Source organism: Vombatus ursinus, unplaced genomic scaffold (assembly GCF_900497805.2).
Source record: "Vombatus ursinus unplaced genomic scaffold, bare-nosed wombat genome assembly UNPS02014802.1, whole genome shotgun sequence".
Taxonomy (NCBI): Eukaryota; Metazoa; Chordata; class Mammalia; order Diprotodontia; family Vombatidae; genus Vombatus; species Vombatus ursinus.
This window is the reverse complement of record NW_020954580.1, coordinates 6069362-6076460: the sequence shown is the minus strand read 5'-3', so window position 1 is coordinate 6076460 and position 7099 is coordinate 6069362. Positions and strand designations below refer to the sequence as shown.

At 42.5% G+C, this 7099-nt stretch overlaps 1 protein-coding gene across 1 annotated transcript in view; it reads left to right on the top strand.

The window, feature by feature from the left end:
* Positions 1–7099, top strand: part of PNKD (PNKD, MBL domain containing) — a 21513-nt gene that overhangs the window by 1142 nt on the left and 13272 nt on the right. The window lies entirely within an intron of this gene.

The following is a 7099-nucleotide window of genomic DNA, read 5'->3' as shown; positions in this document are numbered from 1 at the left end:
GGGGGATACAGGAGAGGGGAAAGCAGAGATGAGGGAGCTGAGGGGCACACTGGAGAATACAGAAGAGAGGATGACAGAAATGGGGGAGCAGAGACCGGGAAACTGGGGGGAAAGACTGGAGAATCCAAGAGAGGAGAAGGCGGAGATTGGGGGGGGTGCAGAGGCAGAGGATCTAGGGGAGGAATTGGCAAAGATGGGGGAGCAGGGCAAGGAAGGAAGGAGGGGGGGAGACAGAGGTAGGTGGGAAAAGGGGGACAGAGAGTAGGGAAGCTGGGTGGGGTAAGGGAGATAGAGCAGGGGTAAGGGGGTTAGGGAGAGAGTGGGGGTAGGTAGGAGTGAGGTAGCTGGGGGAGGGGCGGAACAGAGACTGGGGAAGCCGGTAAGGGGGATGGCACGGGAGGCCTGGGATGGGAGGTGGTACAGATATTGGGGGCAGGGAGGACAGTCCCTGCAGAAGCAGCGGAAAGGGGCACTGGCTTGAGGGGAGGAGTTGCTAGAACAGAGAAATGATGAGGTTGTGGGTGAGGGAAAGGGGGGAGTTGCCAAGCTCCAGACAGTGGTAAGGCAGTGAGGCCTGAGTCGGTCTAATAAGAAGCTTGGAGACCTGCTCTTTTCTCCCAGCACTGAGGGAGAAGAGACTGTGTGAATCCTTTAGTCCCAGGCCCTGGCTTTCTCTCTCACGTGAATAGGCTAAATGACATATCCCTTCTTTTTCGCAGCATTTTTGATACTGGCCTGTGGTCACTGAGAGAGATTAAAAAAAGCTAAAGATTTCAGGATCTGGCCCAAATGACCACCAAATTTCATTTTACCAGACCACTCATTTCTTGTTTTGTTACAAGACTCCCAAACACTTTGGGTCAACCCTTAATTGAGACTCTATCTTCCTTTCTTCTTGTGATACAGAGAGGGATGTCTTGGCAAGACCCATTCCCACCCCTTCACCTCCAATGTCCTCCCCCTCCCCCACCCAAGAGAAAGGCAGAGATGGGAGAAAAGAGCAGGGAACTAATTACTCAATTGCTCTTCCAAGCAAGGGAGGTCTTTCTCTTCCTCTCTCCACTCCTCCCTCCTCCCCACAATGGGGGCAGGGTTTTATGGGGAGAGAAAAGGGTATTAAATACATCAATGGCACAAAATAAGAGAAACCTTGTGTTCCAGCTTTTGGGCAAAAACCTTAGTGTTGAAATCTGAATTATGGGGGGCTGGGGATAAGCTAAGAATGTTTACGTACATCTTTATGTAATATCCAGTGCTCTGCTTGATGTCTCAGGCCATGTGATGTGGTTCCTAGATGCCTCTTCGTTGTAGCTGCCTATGTAGCACTCCATAAAACACATTTTATACCAGAAATTAACCCATTTGATTCTTGCAGCAACCCTGTGAGGTTGGTGCTATAGTGACATAGCTAATATCTGAGGCAAGATTTGAACCCAGGTCCTGATTCCAGAAGCAGTACTCTGTTATTCTACCACTCTTTACTATCCCACATATTTGGCTGGAGCCATAGTATCTCCAATTCAGTCAACTGCTGCCCTGAGCTAAGGGATAAAGATGTGAAAATTTAGAGAAAAAATGGGGGTAAAATAATTTTTATGCTTCTTTTCCAGGTTTTTCCCAATATTATTAACATTTCTAAATATACTCTATGTGATCATTTTATGAGTATACTGAGATTCCATGTATCAAAATAACAAACTTAGTTTAGCTCTATGAAGAACATTTAAAAACACTATATATATATAGTACATGTATATGTGTATGTATGTATGTGTGTGTGTATATATATTTCTTTTCTTTTTTCTCCTTCCCCTTCCCCTCTTGCCCTGATTTCCATTTAAAAACAAAATTCTTTCTCCTTTTGGCATCAAAATTTCACATCTCTACTGGGGGGGATCAAGATGGCTTCCTTCTAACTCCCAACACTCATGAATTAGAAAATATACAAAAGATTTGAGGGCCTTGAAATGAGACTTAGGATAGCAGAATTTTTAACATCCCCCAAATCAGAATTCTGAGGGCTTGGGCATTCCAGAACTACTTGGTGTTTCAGCAAAGTCAGTGGATTCCAAATTTCTTTGGACTTTCCTGATTCTAGGTTTCAAAATTGTCCTGGCGCACATATTGCCAAATGCTCAGAGCAGTACTGGGTGCCTGGGTTGTAAACTCCCAAACCGAGGTCTTCTGCAATCATGGCTGGAACCATGGAAACATGGGAGGAGCTGCTGGTTCTGAGGAGTGGTGCTCACAGGAAATATCAAGGAAATAGGCAGGTGCTGGTGCTATGGAGAGGGGCCCACTTAGGCAGGAAGGATGCAGGAGAGAACACAAAGGGACCCTAGAGGCTCGGGATTCCAGCAGGAAGGAGCGCAGGAGATGGGAGGGGGGAGAACCTGCTGGAAACCTAGACCTAGTACTGGGGAAACTGAGTGAGAGAAGGTAGAGAAGAGAAGCACAGACCTAGAGGAGAAGCAGCCTTTGAAGGTGAGGGGTGGAGAAGGAGAGGTTGAGGGGGTGGCGTAGAGGAGAGGTGTTTGTTTGCCTGGGAAGTGTAGGGATGGGCAGAGAGACCGGTGTAGAGTCTCTGCCATTTTGCAGAGAGTATCAGAGATAATATTTCTTACCCAACCTCATCTTTCCTGATCTGCCTTATTACCAGTACCTTCTCCTTGAAATGATCTCCAGTTTATCTTGTTTATATCTTGTTTGTACATAGTTTTTTGCATATCGTCTCCCCCCCGTTATATAGAGTGTGTCGAGAACAGGGACTGTTTTTGCCTTTCTTTGTTCTCCCCAGTGCTTATCACAGTGCATGTACATAGTAGGCATTTAATAAATGCTTGTTGGCTTATGTACTTGCTAAATTTCTGCTAAGGAGTGCCCCTTCCCCTCTCCTACCTCCTACCTCCTACCTCCTAACCTTCTGAGTCTATGCCCGTCATTCATTAAGCAATTGTGCTAGCTGCCTGATTGAGGTGTGGAAGGTGGGGGTAGGGAGAGGCAAGGAGAGATATACACGTAAACAACATGTTTTCTGTTCTCAAGGAGTTTATAATTGATTTTGGGAAGTAGAGTCATACACGAGGGACCAGAAAGGAACAAGCATTTATTAAGCACCTATGTGCACACAGTATGCTAGGTGTTTTACAAATATTATCTCATTTGATCCATGCATATGTAGTATATGCTGAATACCATCCTCATGGAGAGGAAGACCGGAAGGCTAACAAGTGTCTCTCCTGTAGGTGCTGCTACATGACTCAGTTTCCCCTTTCTGCTTTCTCTGTGGAAGGTGAAGAGGAAATTATATCCTCTAGAAATATGACCAGAAGAGGCTCTCCTTCTGCAGAGAGACAGCTAATTTTCCATGTCCCATGAACTCACAACCAGTTAGATTGATAGTGGTATTATTTCATATTGCTGTTATCTCTGTTCATGTCTTGGCCTCTTTATTGCTGGTAAGCTCCATGACTGTAGGCCTTGCCTTAGCTAAATTTTCTGTCTTCCCCAATGCCTAATAGTATTCTGTAACTGGTAAACCTTTAATAAATACACAAGAAATCAATATGGTGGAATGGAGAGAACACAGGATTTGGGTTAGGATCTGATTTTTAATCTTGATTGATTGTTACCTGGGTGACCTTGGGCAAGTCAATCACCTTCTTTCTCTATGCCTCAGTTTTCTCATCTGCAAACTGAATTGGCCTAAATGATCTCTAAAATCCCTTCTGCCTCTACATCATAGGACAAAAGTTTGTGAAACCCAGTTGAATTGACAGCTTCCAGCAAGGCTGAGAATTTGGGTAGCTATCCGCCCCAAGGACTAAACTATGTCAGAATCAAGCAGGGTTTATTATTTATCTAGTAGGAGAAACTCTGAGTTCTTTCTCATTTCTCATTTCATGATTTGCCTTCCTGCCACCCTCTGACTTCCGTGTCCTGCCCTTGTTTAAAGAGACCACTGACTATTGAACGTCTTGCAAAAGGCCACTCAGCATCTGGGTTTGATAAGAGCAACTGTTTTGATTTCAACTAGAAAGCAGAGATTTCAACTAGAAAGGGGAGGATGGAAGGAATTAAAGTGAGTTGCCAAAAATCCAGCATCCTATGCTTTTAAACAAAAAAAATTAATAGCTTTTTTAGAATCTCACATTCATTTCTGAATACATCACTTCTCAATACAGCAAACCATCCAATATAACAAAGAATTGTTATTATTGTTTGTCTTTCATTCTTAGAGAAAAGAAAGAATAGATATAACAAGATAACAAAGTAAAAATAACAAAATAAATATAATAAAAAAACAAAGAATAAAGAAGGGGGAAAAGCAGTTCAGGAAAACCAATGAACACATCCGATACATCTGACAGTATATGTTGAATTCCATATCCATAGTCCACCTCCCCATTTCTACAAATAAGAGAAGGATCATGGTATATTTTCCTATATATATGGAATTTCCTGTGTAACTAGTGATGAGATGCCACAAAACTCCACACCTCCAATGGCCAAGATAGTGTAGCATAATGGAAAGGTTCTGAGTTCCGAGGTTCTTGACCTTCCTTGTGTCTCAAACTCCTTTGGCAGTATGGTAAAACTGATGGATCCCTTTTTTCAGAATAAAATTTTCAGGTGCATAAAATAAAAGACAAAGAATTATAAAGGAAACCAGTTTTATTGAAATAGTTATCAATATATTATATATATAAAGTTCATGGACCCCAGGTTAAGAACCCCTAACCTAGTCCCTGCTTTGTGACCTTTTGAGCCGAGGTTTCATCATCTGTAATTTGGAGATGGGTGTTTGTTAGCATACTATTTTGTAAAGCAAAATTTCATTTTAGGGATTATTATTATTAGAAACAAGGAGTAAGACTGATTCTTTTTTTTTTCTGTATCCCCAGGGTCATAGGGCAGTGCTGGCTGGGCTCATAGTCTACTTAATAATAGTGAATTGTTTTGAATTGCTTTGGTCAAGCCTGAGGAAAGGGAAGAACCAAAGCCAGGTACCTTTGTTGGGCAGTCAGATGGCTGATCTGCTCTATAAGCAGGCATGAGGATACTGAAAGATAGTCTTCTGTAGAATTCATTGGTTGTAAGGAATCTGGGACTTTTCTGTTAAGACAGGGTCTTTCTTCTTTCTCTGTGCATTTGTCTCCCTTTCTCTCCCTTCCCACCAGCCCTATATACCTATCTATCTCCTAAGGATATTGCTGTTATTTAGTGATTTCAGTCGTATCTGCTAATTTATAACCCCATTTGGGGCTTTGTTGGCAGAGACATTGGAGTGGTTTACCATGTCCTTCTCCAGCTCATTTTACAGATGAGGAAACTGAGACAAACAGGGTGAAATGACTTGCCCAGGGTCCCACAGCTAGTAAGTGTCTGACACTGGATTTGAACTCAGGTTTTCCTGACTCTAGGCCCTAGGCTCTATCCACTTTACCACCTAACTGCCCATACTTTCTGAAGAACTCACCACTGCCTTCCGCATTTAGTTTGGAATAGTCTCGTTTCCTAAGGAGAGAGAAGAAACAATGCACAACCCCTGCATTCTTATTTCTTGCCCTTTTCGTGGCCTCCTTCCTCCATTTTTCCTCCCACCCCTAAAGGCACACGGGACTCCAGGAAACTTCATTCCTTGAGTTCTTTAACTTTCTCCTTATGGAATCACAGAATGACAGAGTGGTGGGGAAGAAGGCGGAGAAAAATTTTAAACTCAAAAGCATATGGAAGTGATTGCTGACAAATCAAAATAAATTAAAAAAAAAAAAGAATGACAAAGTGGGAAGGGAACTCAGAGGCCATCCAGGATAACCCATGCCCAATGAAAATCTGGTCTACACCATACCTGACCAATGGCCATGTAGCCTTTATTTTACCTCCACCACCTCCTGAGGTAGCCCATTCTGCTTATGGATGGATGTAATTTCTAGGAAGTTTTTAGAGAGTCCTTCCTTGAGATATTTCTATGCACTCTCTTCTAGAAGGGATATCAACCTATCTTTGGGGCATAGATATGTCTTGACTGTGGCAGAAAAATAAACATCAGTATTCTAAACCAGGCCTAAGTGAGACCAGCCTAATCTTCAGGCTCAAAGGTTAAAATACAATAAAGCACTTGTGGAAAATAAAACTACAATTAAACACCACTTTACTAAATCAGAGATTAAAAAAAACTGGAAGGATACAAGGTTAAAATAAAACACTACTCAGTTCCTCCTGTATAATCAACTTAGGGAATAACCAAGAAAACATTCCCCTGAAAGGCAGAAAGAGGTAAAATGAATTTTCTGATACCAGTTTCCCTGGGCTAAGCTTTTTTATACCTCAGACAGCAGAAGAAAATGGCCACCCTGCCACCTTAAAGGACCAGCCTGTACTATGTAAAACAAGTGATACTTATACTCTATTGGTGCTTTATGCAAATCACTGCTAAATTTTCCCTGCTTTCTGTACTTTCTGGAAATGACATCTTCAGTCTTTTGTCATTCTTGCTAGTAGCTCCCGTTGAGAAATGTTTTAGCTGTCTTCTACTTCATAATTGTCATCCTCTCTTCTCTTTAGCACTTTCTTACTTTATTTTATCACCATGACAAGAACATAACACCAGATACTACAACTTTCCCTCTCTATCAGCTCTTACCAAGAAGATTAGCCTTTTTTTTTTTTAAAGTAGCCAGGACCGACTAAAGCACTAGTTCAATGAATGGGACTTATCACCAAGATTCAGGCTAGTTCTCTCCCCTACCTCTCTTTAGACTCTCCTTCCTCAGTCCCTCAGCCCTGTAGAAGATTTCTGTATTTGGTATCCTAGGTAAAAGAGGAAAAAACATACCACTAAGCCTCCAAAGTTCATTTGTTCCTAAAGCCTGGCATATGATGAGTAGGATAGCTAAGGAGGGGTGAGGGAATGAGGAAGCAAAGCAGAGCAGAGTTGATCTGAGGCCCCACTGACCACTGGGACTTTCCTAGCCTGAGTGTGGAGTTGAAAGTGAGGCCTAACAGGGAGTGAAAAAAGTGTTTAGGAAGATCCATAGTTGGGAAAACTAGTTTTTGGTTTGATGATTTGGGAGCTATAGAGAGAGAGGAAGGGAAG